Source organism: Kogia breviceps, chromosome 4 (assembly GCF_026419965.1).
Source record: "Kogia breviceps isolate mKogBre1 chromosome 4, mKogBre1 haplotype 1, whole genome shotgun sequence".
NCBI lineage: Eukaryota > Metazoa > Chordata > Mammalia > Artiodactyla > Physeteridae > Kogia > Kogia breviceps.
The window spans coordinates 95,485,461-95,510,192 of record NC_081313.1 but is presented as its reverse complement, the minus strand read 5'-3'; the positions used below and the strand labels follow the sequence as shown (position 1 = coordinate 95,510,192).

The 24,732-nt window shown below is 45.2% G+C and overlaps 1 protein-coding gene across 4 annotated transcripts in view; it reads left to right on the top strand.

The window, feature by feature from the left end:
• Positions 1-1,238: 1,238 nt before the first annotated feature.
• Positions 1,239-24,732, top strand: part of SEMA6A (semaphorin 6A) — a 129,638-nt gene continuing 106,144 nt past the window's right edge. For 2 of the 4 annotated variants that reach the window (XM_059061008.2, XM_059061007.2), the window contains exon 1: positions 1,365-1,974. The gene's annotated coding sequence lies outside the window, so the exon portion shown is untranslated. Of the gene's footprint in view, positions 1,975-24,732 lie in introns of all 4 variants that reach the window. The other 2 variants (XM_067031481.1, XM_059061006.2) reach the window with 2 other exon arrangements.

Below are 24,732 nucleotides of genomic sequence, written 5' to 3'. Positions count from 1 at the left end.
TCGCGTGTGCACTTATTTTATTCTTCGTGAGCCCTCATTAGCAGATGTCTGTATGTAGTCTAGTTCCATGTAGGAACGGTAATTTTTTTTAAAGGGGGGGGGGTGCGTAGACTTATTAGCGGCCCTAGCCCCAATTAGGGAACAGGTACAGTTTCTACTGCATTCATATGAAGGCATTCGGCCTAAGGGCGACTGAGACCCTGATCTCCTTACCAATTCTTTTCTCGGCCGACCCCATGACTAGTAAATAATGATCGGAGAACTGCTTAACCGACCCGTGTGACTTTCTTTAAAGGCTGTGGCTACGATCCAAAAACCTAGTGAGAGGCCCACTCGGGGAACAACGTGCTACCGTGCGCCGTCTGCGGAGCAAGCAGGCGGGGAGCGCGCAGCGGCCGGGGGAGGGGGGACATCGTGTGGCCTGCCCAGTGGGCCCAAGCCTGTAACAGCAAGGCTATTTTGGCGACTGAACTTTCAAGCGGAGGAGGAAGGCTGTGCCTGCCATTCTTCTAATGGTAACAAAAGCGCCTTGGAAGAAGTTGCGATTTACTTATTCCATGAAGCTGTTGGATTCTCACTGGAACTGTGTCTTATTTCTGAAGTTTACATAGTTATTTCTAAGCACAGTCTACACACTTTCTAACTTTAAAAGCTGATCTTCGTTGTTAACAGCATCCTTTCCACTATAGTTTATTTGCTTATTTAACATGCTTTATTAACGTGTTGTGTTGTACGTACGTTAACTAATAACTGTGTTCGTATATTCGAAGTGTATTTTTAAGCGCACCGGGTTCTATCCAATTCATCTGGGTGCGCAGAGCGTCCATCACTTCTGGAATCTACCTCTTGATACAGTAATCAGAATTAGAAAGGTTCGCCGTTCACTTACCCTCATCCTTTAAAACTTTTCCATTTAAGAAAATCGATGAAATCCTTTCTTGTAACTCGCTCCTGCACTACGTCTATTTTTATTAATTTTTCTGATTTGACAGAGCTCAGCAATGCCGTCCGGGATTCTTTTTTTTTTTCCCCCTTGCTAGAGCAAATGCGGGGGTGGGGGAGGCAAGGGCTGGCCTCCTGCCGGCGTCGCCCCCGCGGGGACCTCGACCGAGCGCGCGGCGGGGCCGGGAATAGTGGTGGAAGGAAGCTGCGAGGGCCAGTCTGTCCAAGGCTCCACCTGCGGCCAAACCGCGTAGGTTCTCCGTCTCTCCGCCTCGCTGGCTAGCTTTCGCACACATAGACCGCCGCTCTCCTTTGGGTCGGAAAAGACGCCAGCCAAAGGAGGCGGGGTTGCAGGAGGAGAGTCCGCTCTGCGCAATCCAGTCCGGGACTTGGCTCCGCCCCGGAGCGGCGGCCTCTCCGGTGACAGAGGAGTAGTGAGCCGCACGGGGTGAGGCTGCAGCCAACTCCGCTCCCCACGCACTTGGCTGCCCAGGCGCTCCGGACGCAGCAGCAGCGCTTCTCCGCGGGGCCGACCGTCCGCGATGTCTGCTTAGGAGCGGCGGCAGCGGCCAGCATTGCCACACCCGCGGCGTAGCGCTCCCAGCCGTGGAGCGGGGCTACAGGGCGAACCCCTGCGCCAGCCCCCCCCGCCCCCCCACCCTGAAATGACTTGTTAATCGGCGCAGACACCACCGAAGGATTGCCGGAGTGGAATCCAAGTGGAATTTGGATTTGGATAAGAGTTTCTTGAACATTTACTCCTTTCTTGTTGGTTTCTTTCTTCCTTTCTTCCTTTCCCCTTCTCCGCCCGTCATTGGAGATGAATACAGCGCGTTTGCATCCCAGAAAGTAGTCGCCGCGACTGTTACCCCAAAGAGACAAGCACACATGTAGGAATGACAAAGGCTTGCGAAGGAGAGAGCGCAGCTCGCGGCCCGGAGAGATCCCCTCGATAATGGATTACTAAATGGGATACACGCTGTACCAGCCCGCTACGAGCCCCGGCCGCCTGCCCGTCGATGCACCGAAAAGGTACGGCTGGGGCGCCCCGGCGCGCCCCACCTCCCGGGCGGCTCGGCTCCCTCCTGCGGGTCCCGGGGCCGCGGTCCGCACGCCCTGTCTCGGCTTTGTGGTGTTGCGTTTTATTTTGTCTTGTGTCAGCCTCCCGAGCGTTGCCCGGCCCTGGGGGAGCAGTCGCGAGCCCTGGCCTCTGCTCCTCTCCACCCCGCGCCCCAGAGACCGCCGGGCTCCGTGCTGCGAGCTTCCCCACCCGCGCTGCGCACACGCCAGGCGCCGCCCGGGACACCAACCGCGCGGATAGCTCCCTGGCCCTGGGATGTGTATGCAGTACCCGGGGGCTCGTTCTCACTTTCGGGCCAGCAGGCAGCAGAGAAGCCCTGAAAGGGTGCGATTCTCGGAAGTGCCCGGTCCTGGTGCGAAGGCAGGCGAAGGGGTTCTGCCCTCTAGGGCTGGAGGAGGTTGGGTAGAAGAGCGCTGTTTTCGCTCGGCACGAGGTTTGGGTTCAGGGGTTCCGGAGATACGGTGGAGAAGCAAAGAGAATCTTTTGTTGTCGGTGCGGGGTCTGGGCTGGGCTCAGTGGAGTGCGGGAAACTTGTAATGGCCCTGGCACTCGCGCACCCTACCACTTGGTGACATCCCGGCTCCCTCGGACGCTGGTACCGGAGGTTCCGGGCTTTGTTTGCTCGAACGAGTGGCCTCCTCCCAGTGCGGCGCGGCGCCCCCGCCCTGGGTCCTATTCCCCGCCGCAGCTCCCTCCTGAGCGGCGAAGACAGCATCCGTCGCGTCTGCGTCCCCCTCAAGCACAGAACCCGCCACGCCGGGACTGGCGCCCACTGTGCCGTCTTCCAGAATCTACGAGGTCCCTCTCTGGAAAGAAGGTGTCCCGGTAGGGGGAAGCGTGAGAAGACCAGGCAAGAGATGGCTCAGTGCTTGCTAACCAGACGAGAGCTCTGCCCGGGCCCCAGGTTCTGGATTGTCCGGACTATTTGCTGCGTCTAGAGCGCTGCTTCGCTGGCTGTGGGGCGCTCGGGAGCAAGCCCGACAGAGCCCACCCACTCTGCACGACCCTGCTGGGATGGGAAGTGTCTCTTCCCCAGATGCTCCGCTTTTTTATCAGCTCCCCACCGTATTACACGGTGCAAAGCAGGATCCTGAGATCCGTTCTCTCCTCCCACGACCGTAACGGTACAGGGGGAGCCAGGGAACAGTCCTGGATTTGTGGGTATGGGGGAAGGAAACAGGACTCCTCTTTCCCGCTCCCTCGCCGCCCCTCCGCCCAGCGCCTCCTTCTTTTTTTCCAGCGCGGGGTCACTCGACCAGGCGCTTCTGGAAAGTTTCTCTGAAGGCCAGGGGTGGGGGGCACTACAGAACTGGGGCTCAGCATGTGCAGCCCGCGCGAAACGGAACCCCCAGGGAGGCGGGCGAACCGCCCAGAATACGGCTAGGAGGTAGAAGCCGGTCCTTCGGAGAGTGGCACCCCGGCCGGTGGTCAGCTTGGTTGGGGTCGTGGCGCTCCACTTGCTGGCCCAGTCTCTCAAGCAGTTGAGCAAGGGGTGGGCGTGGGGAGGGGCGAGAAGGGGAAGTTCAGCGCAGCACTCAGGAAGCTGGTGCGGCCACTGTGGACAGCGGCTGGCGCGCGGGTGCGTGTGGACACGGGCCCGGGCTCGCTGCCTCCAAGCTCAAGCATCCCAGCCTCCTGCACCCCTCGCGCTGTTTTCCAGCCGGCGGCTGTTCAAGGAGGGGCAGAGCAGGAAATCAGGTGTGCGTGGAGCGGGGGAGGAACCGCTGTTTTTACGGCCAAGGCGAGCATTTCCAGAGGCCGCCTCCTCCCTGTACTGCAGGGGGCAGCCCCGCTACCAATCCGCGTCGGTCCTTGGGAGAAAGGCGTCTGCTTTGGGAATGTGGTGGCCAGGGACGGCCACAGTGGGATCACTCTCCGCCTAGGCTGGATGAAAATCAAGCTGCAATTGAATGTGATCCATGAAAGGTTTAAAACACAGGCGCGCGAAGACACTCATACTCTAGACACTCTCTCACATGTACGCCCAACTTTCTTTGCTTGGAATCCGAAAAAATGTTTAACCCTGTTAACAGTGTTCTGTCAGCAGGTCTCAGGAAAGCTATTTAATGCCGCCCAGCGCTGGTTCTGAAGTCTTTCCGGGTACGAAGGTCGAGTGCCTTTGCCTTGCCTTTCTCTAATCCTGATAATTGTCTGGTCTTCCTTTCAACATACATCTTGGGCATTTGAGGTCCACAGTCTGCCACTCTCATGGCAGGGAGAAGATTGTTGGTTCCAGATAATATGAACCCTTTATTAAGGTTTTTTCCCCAAAGTAAAGATACTAGTGCACATTTCTGAATGAAAACGTCTTATTTTTCACACCTTTTCCAAATGACTACCAGAGGTCAAGATTGCAAGTATTTTGCATGTTTTTTTTAATACCCTGTTTAGTCTGCATGGAGCAGTTTTTACAGTAAGCTTTGATTTAACTACTCCAGGCACGAAAGTTAATTATTAACCTAACCTTAAATACTACAGTGGCAACACTGTCTCCACCTATTAACCTAAACCATCTGTTAAAAAATAATTGCACTAATTATTTGAATTTGGTTTACCCATGCTTGTTTATATGGTGACTTTTATTCGACTCTTGAGTAACCCCCCACTCTCTGTTATTACTTTGGGTTTAGGACATTCTTAGATGAGGCACTTTGCAAACCAATCTGAAAGCAGAAATGAATGACCAACAAATTTAAACCTCTTTTTTGTGTTATGTCTTTTTTCAACTTGATATAAAGAGGCATTCTAGTTCATGTTTCTTATTTACACTGTTTGGTGACAATCTTCCCAAAGCTTTCTGTTTTGCAGTTATCACCATTTAGAGATGGGCCACATTCTCATAATGCATATAATCCACATATGTAAATGTTCAACAGACACCCAAAATCATGATCTCAGTAGCTACCTGCAGAATACTTATTGGATAAAACATCAAAGTTTAAACAGGTTAAAAATTCATAAGAACCACTGTAGAAACTCAAGTAAATGTTGAATGAATAAATGAAAGAAATAGTCCCAAACAGTTCACACTTCTCAGTAGACCTAGGCTTTTTTTCCCCTACAGTGAAAAAGAAAATCTATGCCTTCAATTAAGTGGTTATTATAAGGTGGCAGTAAGTGCAACTCTTTATTTACACACAGAGACACACACACACAAACACTCACCCCTCGAGTTCTTTGGAAGTCTAGTGAATGCTTTTTTCCCATCATTAAAAAAATATAGCATTTGCATTTTGAGGAGGTGGATAACATTGCCAAGTGTGTTGAATCAGAAGGATGGCAAGAATTAGGAAGACTGTTACATTCATTGAATAAAAATAAGAAACCCAAATTAAGAACTTGTATTAAATTCAAAGTAAATCCTCATGCTTTAAAGGCAAATGGGTAGTTGTACTCCTTTATGAAATGGAAGGAAAAATACTGTTTTGGACAAGGAGGTAAGTCACATACTTCAGGGTGTGTACATAGTGCTTCAGCTCTTTTCTGAGCAGGACAAAAGAGTAATCATGGGAGAAAAAGTTTTTTTAGAACTAGATTTGCCAAGAGCTAATATATTCTCCCATCATATTTGTTTGCAGAAAGGAATCACAGAACAAGCCAAACTAATTGCAAATGCTTTAATTAGGCATCTGCCGTTTGTGACGGTGGAAAAGCCTGCACGTATCTCGGCACTGCCGCCCGCCCTGCACACACACTTGTAAGTTTTGACAGTTCACGGCCCTCCTCCCACAGCGAGTGTTCCCTGGGTGTTCACATCTCCAGGGAAAGGAGAAACCTGGAAGCATCCTGCTGGGCCCTCCTGTATCAGTGCCCCCACTCTCTTGGGGTGCCCTGGAGCCACGTTGTCTCTGAGAGATTTCTACTCCAGAGTGAAGGCTTTTCTCCTCTGCCTTAAAATGTGCTGTAAGAGCAACTGAGCTATTCTCTGCTGGCAACCACACAGTTGCCTCTTGGGGATATGGTAAGGTAGGGAAGGGAGGGAGGCATTTAATCCCTTTGAAATGGGCAAGTAAGATGTCATACCACACAAACCTCAAGGGGAGAAGGGAGTTCGGGATACTTCTCAGCATGGGACTATTACAATATAGTTTATACACAAGGCTATCTTGCTTTGTGAAGCAGATGAGTTCTTGCAAACCTTTTTATTAGAATAATTCTAATTACACTAATGGAGAATGTCACATACAGGTATCAATACTTTGATGTTTCCCAAATAACCCCCTCAGCCCAGACCTCTCTCCTGGATCTCTGATATACACAATGCCTACAGGGGGTAGAATCTAATAGACATCTCAAACCCAAATGCTCCCAACACCTAGTTCTGGATCTTTCTCCTCCATACATGCTTTTCTTATCATCTTCTCCATCTTGGTAAATGGCAATTCCATCCTTTGAGTTTGCTCACGCCAAAAATCTCAGGAGTCATCCCTGACTCTTCTCTTTCTGGTATCTGCATCCATTCTAGCTTTCATGTTGTTACCCCCACCTTCAGAAAGCATGCAGACTCCCTCCAGGTCTTCCACCTGAATGGCCCTCACACTGGCCAAGCCACTGTCTCCTCCTGCTGGGGAACCTACTGTTAGGCTCCCAGCTAGTCTCTGGGCTTTGCTCTTGGCCCCCTACAATCTTTTCTCAACACAGTAGCTGAAGTGATTTTTTTTTTTTTTTTTTTTTTTTTAACAGATCAGGTTACATGTGCTCAAATGCTTTCCCATCTTATTCCAGTCAAAGCCGGAGTTCTTTCTATGGCTTTTGTGGCTCCACATGATCTGCACTCGGGTCCCCACCTCTCTGACCTCCACTCCTCCTTGGGGTCACTTGACTATGCTGGGCGTGCTCCCCCCGGACCCCTCTGCAGGGTCTCTGCACTTGCCCTTTCAAGGCTTGGGGCAGTCCTTTGCCCAGAGATCTGCAGGATTTGCTCCTCTCCTCCAACAGGTTCCCTGCTCACATGTCACTTTCTCAGTGAAGTCTTTCCTGATCATATTTACTTCACCCTTTTGTTGCACCACTCCTTACCCCAGTGGACAGCCTCAGGTTTTTTTTTTTTCCTCTTAGCACTTTCCACATCCTGATAAACTGTCTGTTGTCCTCATTTATTTTCTGTCTTCTGCTAGACATAATGCCATTATGTTTCTTTCACTGCTGTATCTCCAGCACCTAAACCTGTGCCTGGCACATCACAGCGCTCTCATAACAAGTATTTGTTGAATGAATGAGGAGTGAATCTTTTTGCAAACAACCCGTCTTTATCTCTCGTGCCTGCTCTTGTTTTTCTATATGTGTCCATCAAATGAGACACCTCTCTGCCTGCGTGTGTATGTGTAACACTGTCTTCCATGCACATAGGTGATGTGTCTCATGCACCATCAGTGGAGCATTCACTCTGGGTTGTTTTTCCAGTCTTCGTGATGGACTGAAGCCTGCTCATTCCCACAAGCACATCCAGTCAGTACCCTTCTATAGCCAAGAGCACAACATCTGTGGGACACCTGGTTGAAGCTGGAGGGAATGTGAGTTAGGTACAATCACCCTTCTAAGAAACAGAGCTAAGAAGACAGCCAGCACTTATGGAGACTGAGCTTTTGACCTTGGACTCATTTGTTCTGCATTTTAACCACTGGCCACAGAACTTTCTTGCCTTTTTGGAGTTTGCTAATAGTAGTTTTTAAAATTCAACTTTCTGGGGCTTCCCTGGTGGCGCAGTGGTTAAGAATCCATCTGCCAATGCAGGGGACACGGGTTTGAGCCCTGGTCCAGGAAGATCCCACAGGCCGCAGAGCAACTAAGCCCGTGTGCCACAACTACTGGGCCTGCGCCCTAGAACACACAAGCCACAACTACTAAGCCTGCGCACCACAGCTACTGAAACCCACGCACCTAGAGCCCGTGCACCGCAACGAAGAGTAGCCCCTGCTCACCGCAACTAGAGAAAACCCGTGCGTAGCAACGAACACCCAACACAGCCAAAAATCAATAAATAAATTCATTAAACAAAATAAAATAAAATTCAACTTCCTACCAGGAGGAAATAGTATGCCCATTAACCCACATTTCTATCCTGTCCCAGTGCAGTGATAACTGTTGTTGAAGACCCTGTTCTGAGAGTTGGATGACCTGGGTTCCAGACTCACTACAACGAACAAGCCACTTTTCTCAAGCTGCATTATTTTAAATAAAAATTGTGAATAGTAAACCTATGCTCTCTATCTAGTAGGACTGCTGGGAGAATAATATGAAGTCATGAATGTAACTGTATTTGGTAAAATACAAAACGCACTCTGGAACTTCCCTGGTGGCGCAGTGGTTAAGAATCTGCCTGCCGATGCAGGGGACACGTGTTCGAGCCCTGGTCCGGGAAGATCCCACATGCCGCGGAGCAACTAAGCCCGTGCGCCACAACTACTGAGCCCACGTGCCACAACTACTGAAGTCCACACACCTAGAGCCCATGCTCCGCAACAAAGAGAAGCCACCACAATGAGAAGCCCGCCACCTCAACGAAGAGTAGCCCCACTCGCCACAACTAGAGAAAGCCCTGGCACAGCAACGAAGACCCAGCACAGCCAAAAATTAATTAATTAATGTTTTTAAAACGCACTCTGGAGATTTGAAAAGTTTGATGTTACCGCCCCCCTCCGCTCCCGAGACCCCAGACCTAGCAGAGACCGTGCTTCATTGTCTTCTAAATCATGAAAGAGAGATTATACTGTGTTGATGTCATTTTAAGGTAAACCACACTATGAAATTAAATAAGATCCTCAAATCCACTGAAAATGCACAATCTACGTAGTGTACGGATGGCAACTTTATGAATCAGATGCCAACTGTGTCAACCAGTGATTGTTTCCAATGTGACCAATGAATCGGGCAAGGTCATAGGAGTGGCACTCTGCCAGCCATTATTAAAAAAAAGGGGGCTTGGTTTTGCTCAGGTAGGTTCTAACACAGTTCATGTCAGTGAAAGCATTAACGGAGAATAGACACGTCAGGGCAAAGTAGGAGTAGGAGGAAAGAAGTTTTGATCTTTGCTACTATCTTCCCCGCCAGATACAGGGCAAATTCATTAGATTTTGTGGCATAAGTTTATAAAAAATGTGGAAGGACTGTTGGAGGGAGGGCTGTAGACAGCTCTGGAGGTGATGCAAAGGTCATACATCTTAGGCAGACACAACACAGATTGCATCCCATTTTTTGCCATTTACAAAATAGTGTGACTTTGAGCCAGTTACTCAGCTGCCTCAGTTTCCATTTGTAAAATGCTACAGTTTACATTTGTATTACAGTTGTCAAGGAGAGTAAATATGACATCTGTAAGTTTCATGGCCCAATGCCTGATACACACTACACACACTCATTAAATATAAAGTGTTATTTTTATTTGGGTGACAGTTGTCATGGAGAGTGCCCTGGTGGGGAGAGTACAAAAGGAAATGGCCTTACAAATCTGCAACATAAAGAGATGATGCAAAGGAAACACCTTTGGACTGGAAAGGAACATTCACACCGTAAGTAAAATACACACTCTGCACCCACTAAAGAATCTGAGAGTACCCACATTTGGAATCTGAGAGCTGCCCATAATGACTGTTCAGGAATGAGTTGAATTGACCCCAAGGACCACACACCTGTCATAGGGGAGAAGCTTGGCTGTCAATCAACTCCTCCAAGAGGCTATGGCTGGGACTGCTGCATGAGGGTCTTTATGGTGTCCATATTTGCCAGGTCAGTCTTCCCTGGCCAAGCCTGAAACAGTGACAGTTTGGGAGCACCTGAGTCTCCACGCAGAAGCAAACCACTACCTTCCCCACCAAATGCAGGAAATAGTCACCTGACCCCAGTGGAGACAGCGATTACTCTGCTGCTGATATATTGCTATACAACCTGAAATTTGATTGAAATGATAATCATACAGTTTCTTATCTGACTCCTCAAAAGCACAGCAAAAGGGGCACTATTATCACTGCAGTTCCCTGAAGGAACAGAAATCCCTCCATGGTTTAGAATTACAGTTATTTTCATCTAGGAAAATGTTTTTCTCTTCAATTTTGTAAGTGGAAAGAGGACATACAGAGAGGTGAATAAATGAGCAATTCACATGCCCCAAAGACTGAAGGACCAGGTCCTGCGGAGCAGCCAGTGTGCGACTGTTGCTTTGAAAGTACTGTTAGTAATAGATATTTCCACATACAGCCTTGAGACCTGAGGCTTTCATTTAATGACTCAGCGCTTGCTAGTTGGTTTCCAACTAACCTATAATTGCCATCTGCAGAAACTTTAATTCAAAGAATCCAAGCCAATTCAAAAACCTTAGCAGAAGAATCTCTAAAATTGATGCCATTTACCCCTCTCTTATATCCCTTCTGCCTTCCCACGTGTTTAAGACCAAGCCTTTGGCCATGATTTGATTTGAAGCATTTATAGAACAGAACAGGATCTGGCATTGAACACAATGAAAACATGCCATTGGAAAATAAGCATTTGAGGGACTGGGAAATAAGGGATATATTAATTGTGGTTTAATGTTATATGAGAGTTTTAAAGCCAGGCTTTCTGTGGATCTATTCTTCCTTCCTTTTTCCTATTCCTGAGTCCTTTTATCAGGAGCATATTCAACCTTTTCATTAATATTGCAGCGACTCTAGGGCTTGCCTCACCCCCAGACTCCTACCGCCCTTGAATGACGAAAGTAAGAGAATACTGATGGAGCTGGTGAATGGAAACGTTCCCTTCCTGAAAATGGAATGCTTTATGAAAAACTACACTCCACAAAAAACACTCAGAACAATCCAACAACTGTCTCTCTTCCTTTTTACCCTGAGAGCCACTTGACTTCATTCACATATTTTGGTGTTTGAATGCCTTTGTTCTTAGGCCTCAGATACCCAGGTGGAACACCAGCCTATTAAGCCTTTCATTATTCTAAAAACGTGAGTATCTGAGTTACTAAAAACATTCTCATCTCTGCAGAGTGAGCGATAACTAGAAACCGAACTGTTTACAGCATTCTAAGCTGAAGTATAGGTAGCAGGATGGCAGTTGGGTGGATTTTTATAAGAAGAATACTTGTTAATGGTTTCTGAGATGGAGTCTGTGCTAATTCTTCTCGCATCATGAATGATGGCCCTAGCTGGACACTGTCGCCGGGATCTTCATCTATTAATCATGGAGGCTACTTTCTTATTCCGTTGCCATAGTTTCAGGGCCCCAGATAGTGTTGGGATGTCTTGGGAAAGGTTTGAGACATACTAGGCTCGCGAGGCTTGCAGTGATTTTGGCTGTTGTGGTCTTCTGAAAGCACTGAAAACTGCTTCTCGTGTATTTCAGCGTTGGATTAAAAGAGGCAACTTCTGAGAGGGTCTCTCTGGACCTTGTTACATGCACATCCAGCTGATATTTACTCCAGGATTTGCCTCTTACTCAGTCTTGCTGGTAAAAAATTACAGTCCAGGGGCTGATGTCACTTTCATCTTTCGACAAGAAAGCCAAAGGGTACGAACTCTTCATTAAGGCTGTCTCTAAACATGGAGGTAAACGAGGCCATTCCTGACTTTGCTCAAATCTCAGTTTCATAACTTGGTTTTGGCTCTGCAGATGGCTAAAAAAATGACCTCATGAGTGTTGTATGTTGTGCTTTGGTATGGCCATGTGAACACTCGTGCTTTCCTTCAGGTTTCACCTTTATTTTCTTTGGTTCGACACACATTACTAAAGGGCCAGAGACCATCTGACTGCATTTTGCAACACTGGCCCAAAGGTCTACTGTTTTGCCAGCTCTTGAGTGTCTGAGCATTTTTTTCTTCCTGTAATTATAATATCTTGCTATTTCGGGTTGATGAGGAAAAAGCTTTCCAGTGGTGGACATCTTGTGTGACCTAGTCAAGAAAAGATCTGGAGGAGTAAATTGCTACAAGAGGGAGATACACGCACCCCATGATTTATGTGCTTCGTGTGTGATGAAGAACACAGCTCTCCTTTGTTAGGTAAAGTTAGCCTTGCGTAACAGATACTGGTACACTTCTTAATGTTTTAGTTCCCCTTTCTCAAGTGGACTTTAAAGGAAGGACTCCTATCAGTCTAAGCCCAGCCATTTAATTCCTTTGTAAATTAAAATATAAAATAAAACCATCTCACACTTGAAGCAAACAGCACTGAATTCAGGACATGCAGTGCAGCAACTGAAAATCCAGGCGATTTCAGAAGAAAACCTTAATTCATTACAAATGGGCCTAATCTAGAAAATTAGTCATTTTTTTTAAACTAGAAAATAACTAGTTTTTATTTCAGGGGGAGCTTCAAAGCAGCCGTTTTAAATTTCCCCAGATCCAGCCTGCCAAAATTTTTGTTTAATATCAACAAGAATTTTTAATGCACGTGCCTATTATATTGACCCCCCCTTACTCAACCACACTAAATGATTGATCTTAGAGGCCAATAATTTGAAGTAAATTAAAAGGATAACATGGCCTTTATTGCTACTGGCTTCACCAGGCTCTTCTGGGCACAGGAATTCCTTGTGGAGAAACACTTTTAAGTGTCACAGCAGTTTTTGATCATGTGGTCTGGCTTACCCATAGGCTGCAATTATTCCCCCCAGCCCTCCCCCACCTCCCCCTGAAATATCTCTGTGAAACAAAGAAAATATCCATTTGTAAATTCAGTATTAGGGACCCCTGATTATTCGGCAGGGTCAGAAAATAGGTCCTGCTTGTTTTAGAGTATTCTTTTAAGATAGTTGGTTTTTTTTAAAGAAAAAAGCATGGAGTGGGGAGGACAATAGGATTAATATTTCAAATCAGAAGCTTTTTTTGTTCGAAGAAGAGTTTGTGGGAATTCAGTTTGCTGTCCTCTCGACAATGACAAGGTTGTGATTACTCTTTGGTATCTGGTCAGAGACGACATTGCACACTAGAGCCTTAAGAAAAGTAAGCAGTGCTTCTGTGAGGTTGTCAGTCAAATACAATGTAGACTTTAAGTAACCTTAATTAATGATTTCTGATTACAGATTTTTTGGTGTTTCCAAGGCATCAATGCCTCGGAGGCTGCATTTTGCTGGAACATTTTCAGACAGCAGTGACTTGAACATGCTTCCATTATCTTGCCATGCAAACCATACTGGTTCTTATTTTATGAGAAATGTGATTCTGTATCATTTGCAGAATGATCATATAAAGAATGAAATATCACTTGGGGAACAGCTGAAATTTATAAGTGATGTGGAGTGTTTTGAATCTTTAGAGGAATCTTTTTTTTTTTTTTTTTTTTTTTTTTTTCCCCGGTACGCGGGCCTCTCACTGCTGTGGCCTCTCCCGTTGCGCAGCACAGGCTCCGGACGCGCAAGCTCAGCGGCCATGGCTCACGGGCCCAGCTGCTCCGCGGCATGTGGGATCCTCCCGGACCGGGGCGCGAATCCGCGCCCCCTGCATCGGCAGGCGGACTCTCAACCACTGCGCCACCAGGGAAGCCCTAGAGGAATCATTTTTTATTTTAAAGGAATTTACCTATCAAAATTGTTGATATATACTGGCTCCTAGCTGGATTTGAGGCCATGCCTTCCAAAGACTGAATGGGACTTTGAGCAGTGCCCCAGTTCTTTCAAATGAAAGCCACTTATGCTGGGGATACCGGACCAAGTGGTATTTCCTTTGCCTAAAAGTGCTCTTTACCGAGTGCTAACCGTTAACGACCAGAACAGTATACGCACTGGAGAGAAACAGGCCTTACTTTTGATTTACAGTACTTTTCCCGTATCATGAGTTTTAGAACAGATATCAAGAAGCTGAACTGTAATGTTAATGCGCTATTTACATTCAACTTTTAACTAGAGGGGCCTAATGAAAGTTAAGTATATTAATGCCAACTTATGGATTAAATTGCTGAGTGAATAATCATTTTGCAGCTTATACGAAACTCTTAGTAGCATATAACCTGTCTAGTTTAGCATAATTTGTGCTTACACATTATAAATGCTTAGCTTTTACAATTAAGCTTACTGATCTATAAGCGTCTTAATGAGAAATTACCTAAGTTGATTGGTATTATTTGCTGTACTGTGTTCTAGGGTAGTGATTATCTGAAATAATTGGCAAGATGGTTGTCCCACTGCGTGCAATATGGTTTTACTTCTAATATAAATTAAGTCAACCCAGTGTTATGATCCCATGTATGCCCAGACAAGAGGAGATGCTACTGGGGTCATCTAGAAAGAACAGAGTAGTTTCATACGTAGCCAAGAGGAAGGTAACAAACATCTTTTGAATACTTTTCTTTTTCAAAGTGATGTTCAGCATATAGGGAAAAGTTTTCTATTAAAAAGTCAATTTTTAACTACAGGGTGTTTCCGTTCGTTTGTGATGAGGGAAGTTCAACATGTTGAATATGCTGATTAATCAATTCTCCTGGGAGATCTTGGAGTGTGGAGCTTTCGTTTTCATATTTTGTCATGTCCAGAACACAAGACCCGTGAATACTGCCCAAACACATCCATTCCCAAGAATGAAAAGGACAACATAATTGCCACTGCTGTTAGAAAACAGCCACTTCCAGTTCCCCAAGCCAGGTGTGCAAGACAAGGCTTTGCAATGTTGTGAATAGCCTGACATTATCCGCATTGTTATTGAAATGCAAATTCCTCTGAGCAGAGCTTGCAAAGGTTTCCAACATAGGACTGGGGCAGTGTCTTTTCTGGCTAGTTGTCAGCCATACCCAGTCTTCACTGGAGGGCTCGTTCTACTAAAAGTAATCATAATGCATTTGCATATTTCATCGTTTCTTATTGCCTGTGTTTTAAGTGCCGGCCTTCCCAGGATGGCACCTGGTTGGGAGAGGACAGACTGGCTTACAGCGGTGAGGTGCAAACCCAGGACTGCTCTGCCCAGGAAGGAGGCTTGCCAAGTCCCTTATCAGATTTAGACATCCAGGCTTAGTGGCGATGATCAACATCAACAGTATTTAACGGTGTTATTACTACTAATAAAGGCCTCACTATACAGTGCTTATATTTTTCAAAGTGTGTTTATAAACATCACCTCATTTAATATCATTACAACCTGGGTTAGGCAGGGCAGATATTATTATGCCCAATTTAAAGATGAGATAACCGAGGTTCAGAGAGGTCAAATGATTGGCCTAAGAGTATATACCTCTGGTAAGGGAAGGGCTTGAGACAAGGTCCCCAGCCTTCTGAATCTGAGTTTTTTATGCTCCGTGCCATTGTACGGTTTACTCAATACTTTAAAAATTTTTGAGAACAATTTACAGTCTTCCAGCTGAAGATGTTTTTACATTATGCCTACTATGCAGATTGACTACTGCCATGAAACAAGCTTAGAATTAGCTTTCCGAGGACTTCACCTGAGGGTTCTCTGCCACTGGGACCTAAACTCCTGTTTCTGGGTGGAATGCTATTGCAGGTCATTGTCTCCAGCAGCTCTTAGGGCCTTGAGTCTGTCATCCGAAAGGACATCATTTGAAAAATGGAGGATGTTGTTATTTAGGATTCTAGTCCTGTTTTATAGTAGGGATAAAAATAAACAGTAACATAAAAGTGGAAACTTTGACCCTGGTGCAGGGTACACAACTGGAGGGACAGAGGGGTGAACCAGATATTCAGCAGGAATATCCTCCTGGGGCTTGCAACTTGTACCTATGAAACAGAAACATACTTTTAGCAAGGAATAAAGTAGACCAGATGGTCATTTTACTCCTCTGGTTCACACTGCTGGGTCCAGTGAAAGCAGCAGTTCATTTAATTCAGCAGATAGATATTTAGCACCTACTCTAGGCAAGTTCTAGATACTCCAGAGACACAATGATGACCTAGTTCAGAATTTACTGATTAACTGCATACCCATTCAAGGCCAGACACTGGGTCGACATTCTATCGAGGAAGTTAGATTTGCAAAAAATCACTATAGTAGTCGGAGGTCTGACTACTCTCCATCCCCAAAGCAGAGTGGTAAGGATGCTCAGGACAGGAAGGAGTGCTCTGTCCAGCTGGGGAGGAAGCATTTCAGCTGCATCTAAAGAATGAGTGAGATTTGGGTACATGGGAGGCAAGGGGCAGAAGAGCAGTGGGGCTAAGGGAGAGGCAGGAGCAAAGGCCAGAGGCAGAAAAATGCAGGATTTGGCCCCAGAGCAGCAAGGGGGCCTCTTGATGACTGGTGATGTGGCCTGAAAGCCCAGTGGACAGAAAGAGGGATGGAGAGCAGCTTGTGGAGGGCTCTGCCCTGCTGAAGAGGTGGGACTTGGAGCTGCAGGCAGTTGAAGCTTTTCAGCAAGATGATGATGTCATCAGATGTGTGTTTTAGAAATATAAATCTGCTAGCACTGTGAGTGGAAACAAGGAAAACAGATTCTGGGTGTGTTGACAAAGTACAGCCATCAGGACTTAGGGACCAGTTGGATGTGTGGGGTAAGGGGGTAGAAGTAGTAAAAAATGGTTCCAAGATGTCACGTCTGGGGAGCTGAGTGGATTGGATCATGGTGGCACTGGCCAAGACAAGAACCCAGGTTTACGGACAAAATAGTTAACAGCTATCATAAACCATATGTAAACAACACATAAGAAGCCAAACGCCAAAGCCTGGTTATTAGTTCTATTGTGCTCATACCCAGCTCTGTAAAATGAGTGCTAAAGATTTTTAAATTAAGAGCATTTAGGGGCTTCCCTGGTGGCGCAGTGGTTGAGGGTCTGCCTGCCGATGCAGGGAACGTGGGTTCGTGCCCCTGTCCGGGAGCATCCCACATGCCGCGGAGCGGCTGGGCCCGTGAGCCATGGCCGCTGAGCCTGCGCGTCCCGAGCCTGTGCTCCGCAACTGGAGAGGCCACAGCAGTGAGAGAACCGCGTACCGGGGGGGGGGGGGGGGAGGCATTTAAACTGTTGCATTTGGTCTGGCAGCTGGGACCACTTTCTCCAACATTAGGGAGGTTAATACAATGATATGAGGTAGATAATGATGAGAAAGACTGAAGCACAGTCCAGTGCATCTATAAAAACTGGCTACAAAGTGCAGGAAGAGTAAGACCACGTGATTCACTCATGTTAAGAATCGGGGCCTAGATCAAGCCACCTGTTTCCTATTTTTTTCATTCTGAACGGTTTTACTCTATTGCAAGTCTTTGAACTCTGAAACTAAACGTAGATGTGTTTGTTCCTTCCTCCCCTCTCTCCTCACCCTGCCTTGGGCATATTTACCAGTGTTTATCTCTTAAGTTGCCTTGTGCAACTGAAATGTTACAGATGATGTAATTCACAAAACACAAATAACACCTAAATTGTGTTGTTTATTTCGTAAGACAGTGTTAGCAGACAGCTAAGCCTTTTTTTGCTGCATTATACTAAAATTGAACACTGCTTATTGTAGTAGAAGAAAAAAATGTGTTGAGTAATATTTGATTTAGGAAGAAATAAACCTTCAATATATAGGTGAATGAGGTATTACAGATTTCGTTTTATGGTTTCAACCTTTAGATAAGTACTGATACAGTACAGTTGTCCACGAGAATCCTCCAAAGACCTTTAATAGTTGAAAATAACTAATATTTATGCTATAAAAAAGAACCCTAAAAAGATGGAGATTCTGTCTTTACCCTTCACAGTGCATTTTTATTTCAGAGGCTTCTAAATGAAACTTTTAACAGGAAAGTTTTATTCCATAATAGTTTTGTTTTACATTTTAAAAAGAGGTTGAATAACAAGTGAAACAAAACAGGACTGGAAACATCAAGTATCTTCAGGGGGCTTTAACAAATAAGGGAGTTTCTAGAAGGGAGAAAACGTTTATGAAATTGTTTGCTTTGAAGTCTTCTAAAGGCACATTCAAATTAAAGAATGATCTGATGATCTTTTTTTACACTGGGACACCATATTTGAGTTGCTGTTATCTATTGTACTATGCCAAAGTACTGCTTGGAGTAGGATTACTTAGTTTCTAACTTGCAGGCTGCCCTCTAGTGTTACTTGATATCAACACAACTACTTTTGTTTACATTCCAGGAAAGGTGAAAAAACATACAGAGACTCTTACCATCTACTGATAGTTAGCAGCTAACCTAGCCCAGCTCGTCACCGTCTCTAAATAGTGTTAAGAAGTTTGATACCTGCTTTGAAAGGTGGTGAACAAATTTAAATGTGTCCATCACCAAAGCTCTTGATGGCAAAGAGGACAATATGGTGTGGAAAAATACACACACTCATGACTGGGAATTCCAACCCCATACAAGGAGTTAAACACCGAACAAGAAGTTTAAAGACTGCGTTATCCCATTAAGTTCACTTATATTTTCTTTTATGTCACACAAAAGAACAATATACAATGAAATAAGCTCTGGCAAATAAGTCTAAAAGACCTTCTTTAATAAGTTTAAATTAAAATTATAAATGTCAAGAAAGAATTTTCAACCACCATTGTTGGGTGGGAGATGTTTGACCAGATAGCCTCACCTCCAAGTCCATGGCATAATTAGCCCTCAGGGAAGAGTTCTCTAACTTCAGTACACTATCCTATTACAGACCTTCAAAGAGTAAATTTCAGCACTTTATAGATTATCCTCTGAAGATATTAAGAAGCACACACTACAGCCTAAACTGTGGCATTAAGTATTTTCTGACAGTAGTGCCAGCTCTGCTTTTTCTCAGATGAAGAGTAAGCACGCTCCAGAGTCTGCAATAAGTGGAGAGTAAATTTCAATCTCGGTAGCTATCTTTTGTATGTGTAATGTTGGCATCCTCAGTGGGTTATGGAGGTAATGTTACAATGTTCCAGGTACATCCAGCCCATAGCAGCAGAGTGACTGACATGAATTTGATAGAAATGTTGACCGATGATGATGATTTCCCTAAAGTTTTGAGACTAAGATCAGGAAAAACAACTAAGATCTCATTACTGCTAGAGACACACAGAATGAAGCTGAGGGTTAAAATTACATTTGGGAGTCAACTTTTCTTCTAGAGGGGTGACATGATGCAGGAGTTAAAAGTATGAGCTCTGGAGTTTCCTGTTCTGTTGGCTGTGAGATCTTGGGAAAGTCACTTAACCTCTCTGGGCCTTGTTTTCCTCACCTGTGAAATGAAAATACTAATAGTGCCAACCTCATAAAGCAATTCTGATGGCTGAATGAGACCATATGTACCAGAATGATGTCTGGTACATGGTAAGCACACAATAAAAATTATCTATTATAACTTGACACCAAGTTCTCCTAACAGAATTGGCTATATTCAGTGTTTCATGTCACCAGGAGGGCATGGTTGTTGGCATGTAAGTTAAAACTGAAAAGACAAGATGATAGTGACCACATGAGTCTTTCTGCCTGCTTCTGTCTCTGTCTCTTTCTCTATGTACTTCTGTGTGTCAGAGCCTGATTTTAAATAGTTGACTGAATAATCATTCATTTCTTCATTTTATTTAGGAAATACTTAGCACACATCTATAATATGCATTGAGCTGTATTATGTATTAGATCCTATTGGATAATTCCAAAATATTAAGTAGGTGTTAGATGAATAGGTTTTGACTCCATTTTAATTTGCCTTTTTTGGGTCTGGCATTCAGTGAGGAGCCTGTGTTTATCAGGCTTATGCCACAAGCCTTCTTGCACTCTGGGAATAGACCATGTAGGAAACTCCAAAGGAATAATACGGAGGGAGTTTTCTGTGTTAGATTGTAGTTAATGTTATATTTGGAATCACGATATTTCAAAGAGGGCCCAAAGGTCTCTGTTAATCTAACCTGACTCAAAATCAATGTGTAAATATACAAAAAGTTTATACGACAAAACTTTAAGGTATATATGGCATTAACTACATACACCAATAAGCTAAAAGTGTCAAACTGATTCACTGGCTTTAAACACTTGTTTTTCACAAAACGCAAGAACTGAAGCACTGAACAGCAAAGTAGTTGGATTGGAAAGGGAGTCCCTATTGCAACCCAGCCTTCACCCCTACTTCCCCTGGGTGCAATGAGAGGACAGAAAAGAGGTTCAGTGATTTAAGAAGAAACACAAGGGCCAAGCTGATCGTTAGCTCTCAAGCTAACTCAAGTTAATTCTGGCTTTATCCATTCTAAGTACTTACTCCAGTGGGCAAAGCCTAATTCACAAAAATAAGGGAGCTGCCGGTCAGGAGTTAGGGATTGTGTTGGAGACCGCATACTTCCTGAGATTATGGATGATGGGAACGCCGGCCCTCCTCCCCTGTGGCAGGGAGGATTGTGTTTGTTTGGTATTCATCCAAACTCAGGGCCATCTGACAGTTGTTTGGTGTTTCCTGTGAAATGGTCTTGGGCCCTAGCCAGATGCTAGTGGACAGACGTTCACAACACAGAACTGTCATCAAAATAGGTGCTAACTGGCACCCTCCTAATGATCAGAACAAATAAGGCAGGAATGGGCTGGATCTGCCGTGACCATCCCAAGGTCCAAAGCCTGCCTCTCCGGGCTTAGGGAGGAGGCCTTGTTGGGAAACCCAGCTTTCTACGTACTCAGGGATTTTCAGTTCCTGGGCTCTGTGACATAAAACCTCCACAACGGATATTTAGGGTTTGCTTTGAGTGTATGGATGCTTGTATGTAGGTGCTTAAGAATCGAAACCATTCAAGAAGGTGGGCAAATCAGGGTTGTTTGGACTTCACCACCCACCTGGGCAGGTCTTAAGAGTGCGGAATTTTCTTCACAGATTTGGTTTCTATGCAGTGTTCTTTGAACACATACTTTATAAAAATTATCACATATTACCTTCATGTGAACCCTCAAACAGAACGTGTGCACTTCATACCTCTGGTTGTACCTGGTTAGTAATAGCTGCAGCATAATTTTGTTCAAATACTTCGGATAAAATGGATTTTTTAAAAACTAAGCTAGGGCTCCTCTGGTGGCGCAGTGGTTGAGAGTCCGCCTGCCGATGCAGGGGACGCGGGTACGTGTCCCGGTCCGGGGGGATCCCGCGTGCCACGGAGGGGCTGGGCCCGTGAGCCATGGCTGCTGAGCCTGTGCGTCCGGAGCCTGTGCTCCGCAACAGGAGAGGCCACAACAGTGAGAGGCCCGCATACCACAAAAAAAACCAAAACAAAACCTAAAAGTGAGTATTTCAGGGGCAAACTGGTTTGACAATGCCCCATTCATAATTAGGTAGAGTTGTTCCTACTTGTACAGGGTACAATCAACTGTCTTTGATTTCAACAGCCAAACTGTCTTTTAGTGCCTCGGGCACTTTTTGAGTAGGAATTCTCACCTTTTTGCAAGTTGGAAACAAACTCTTATTTCCTGGCTTATTACTACTAACAGGTAATATAACCTATCTGGAGACTGACAAATAATTCTTTGTAAAGCAGGATGTAGTTTTATAATAAGTGATTTGGAACATTTTTTTTCTGATGTTACTGTTCATTGTTTTCCCTGGATTCAGCTCATATGCAGATGAGGACCCAGAATAGAGACCCTCCCTAACACTTCAGACTCTGCAGCCCCTACTCCCCCCACTATGCATTAAAGCCTCCTTTTCTCCACCCCTTTCCAGAGCTAAAGATCCAAGAAAGACTCATCCTCCATCCAGTTCTTTCTAAAACATGCTCTATACTAACCCAGCTAAAGAGGCTGGACACATGTTACTAGTCCTTTCTATAACTGTTTATCCAAAAAAATTACAGACTTGGTTGAGTGTGAGAAGATTACTTATCATTGTATTCATCCTGGTTGAAATTCTCTAGGTTTTTGTCCCTAACATCTTATTCTCCGAATTTCTCTGGCCCCAAAATACACCCCCTCCTTTCCATTCTCCAGTGCGGCTCCTACTCCCCTGAATGAAAGGCAGCTGCAACTAAAGGAGCTAGAATATGCGCAGCAACCAATGCTGGGTCCTACTGAGCCCATTGTTTGCTCCCAGCACTGTGGAGCCAAATCTCATTTGATAGCACAGTGTGTTCTAGGAATTCTGCTTCATCAGTACAACAGACCTTCTCTAATGCTTTCCTCTTTTCCCCACTTGCCGCTGTCACAGCGCCGCACAGCCCCGCGACCAGCAATTATAATTCACTTCTCGCCAAGGCTCTGCTCACCCCCATTTGCAGGGGGCCACAAGGCATCAGCTGCCATATTAAATAGATGCTAATGACACCGAGCGTGATCAGCCAAAGCAGTCGACGTGATGGTGTGGTTAAGATTTAATCCATTTGAGGGACTGAACTTGGAGTTCAGAGGTGGTCTCCCTACAGTGGTTACACGAAGGTTTGTAAGAAATCTGGCTAAAATTATACTTGGTGGATTTTCAAGTGCTTAACGATCAATGAGGTGGCTATTTGTGTTTAAATTGAACAGATTAATAAAAGTTTCCCAATACAGTCACGAGAAAACGGCCTGATACAATGTGTTATTTGAATGTCCCATATGCATTTATATTTTTAATCTACAGTTTTCAAAGCAGTTTGCAAACTCGTTAATACTGTCCTCATTTTCCCAATGGAGAAGTGTCCTTTGGTGCCTCACAAGGATTCCTGGGAGAAAGGAATGCTCTCCAGAGTACAGTCAACTCCCCCGGGCTTTGAGAGAGGATCTGATCTGCAGATCTGCACCTGAATGACAGGTGCAAATGCTCCTTCCGGTAGAGAGGATGCAACCTAATGCCCCAGCTAAATGCCCTCACCTTCTCACCTTCCAACTCCCCAGGTGCTTACCCGGCTTGCTCTGCGGCCTCGAGCAACCGTGCGGAGAGATGGGGAAGAGCATCATCCTAAGGGGCCCCACCTTGGAGGATTTCATTTAGTACCAAATCAGTAATTGACCTGGAGGGTGACCAAGTAATTAGTGCAAGGCTTTCAACGCTCTTTTATATGCACCATCTCATCTGATTCTCACAATACACTGTGGCACCTGTCTTTGCCCTAGTTTGAAAAAAGAGAAGAAACGTTCTACTCTTGAATAAAAAGACAGTCAGTGTAAAGTTATGTGTGCTTATTATTTTGCCCAACTTTTGTGCTTTGTAATTTTCAGCTTGGCAAACTAAAACATGCTGAAAAGGATGGTTGGCTACAAAATCCTTTTTTAAACAGAAATGTGAACATCAGAGAAAGCCTGAGGCCAAGACTACAGCTCCTTTACACATTCTGGGAAATTTTCAAGAGTAAGAACAAAGACCATGGCTCACCTCATAGTGCTCCCCAGTTTAATCAGTAATTCTCTGACTGCTGTCGGTGACACGCGGTGGTGGCCTGCCTACATTTTTTATTGTCACCGTTTCTTTAGGTTAATGTAGATCGCTGAGTCAGGATCTACAGACAGGATCCTGTGACACACTCTCAGGAGAGGCCTTGTGGCAGATGTCAGGCAGGTATTTTTTAAAGCCCTATCCTAGCTGTCAGAAAGCTGATGGCTCCTGATACTTTAAGTGTCAGTTCAGACATTCTGATTCCTGAGTGGGATTACTGATGTTGTTGTGGTAGCATGTCTGCATTTAATTGCCAACAGGAAGCTAATAGAGCAAGCTTGTTGTGATTACATCCTCTAAGATACCTATTCTATGTGAATCCAATAATCAGGTCGAAACTTAGGGGTGGGTGGGAGGGAAATGACTTCAGCAAACGAAACCATGTGTGTGAGAGAAGAAAGGGAGCATGGCAGTGGTCACCAGCAGAGAGGCTGGAGCTTGGGTACAGATTCAAAGTTCATCACTCACGGGACTGTGTGATCTCAGGCAAACTTCTTAACCTCCCTGTTCCTCAGTTCACTCCTCTGTATAATGGAATAGTAATGGTGTCTGCCTCAGAGGGTTGCTGTGAGGATTAAATGAGTCAATATGTATAAATTGCCTTAAGGGTCTATTACATACTAAGCAGTAGATAAGTGTTTGGTATTTTTACTTTTTCCCCCCAAATCTTCTGTTTATGTAAGCATGCTGATGAGGCATAAGCTACAAAGAGTGTGTGTGTGTGCACGCGCACGTGCTACAGAATGTGATATAAAATTCATTCACGAATTATGACATGGGCAAGTTTGCCCTTTTTGGCCCACCTTATCTGCTTTAACACCTTCCCTACACCCAAAGCCCCTGCTCTGTCAATCCCCTCCTCCACCTTCCCGCTTCAGATTCTTCTACCCATGTTCTCTTCGGTCATGGCCTATATCCCACCTAAGTGATGTTTTACGAATTCCATAATGCTACTCAACTTCGAGGTCCCCAAGAACAGAGACTATACCCTTATCATCTTTGCATTCAATGTTACTTTTTGAATGAGCTAATGGATGCTAATATTTTTAAATGGAGCTAACCTGAGACCTCTTTTGATAATGTTGGATTTCTATCCTTAAAGAGGAGAATGTTAGGCATGAGGCTATTTGGGGAACTGAGTCACCAAAGACCTACCTAACCAGAATCTCCAGGATTGAGGCCTGGGAACCAACAGGAGTCAAATGTTCCTGAGATGATTGTGATGATCGGTCAATGTGGGGAGCCTCTGATTTAGTAAACTGTTCTGAGAATAATGTTCCTCACGGTGTAAGATGATTAGAGAGTCAAACTTTTCTCCCAAGATTCTGGTGCAGATGTCATATCTGTTGTTACCCAGGGTGAAGCACCAGGCAAACCTAAGGTACTGTTCTTACTGTTAGATACAGAGCCCCTGGGTGCTGTGGACGGTCCTCAGACCACAGGGCACAGAGATGTCTGCTGAGCACACTGACAGGGCCTTCGGCGGCTGGTCATTGGCAAGAATCTC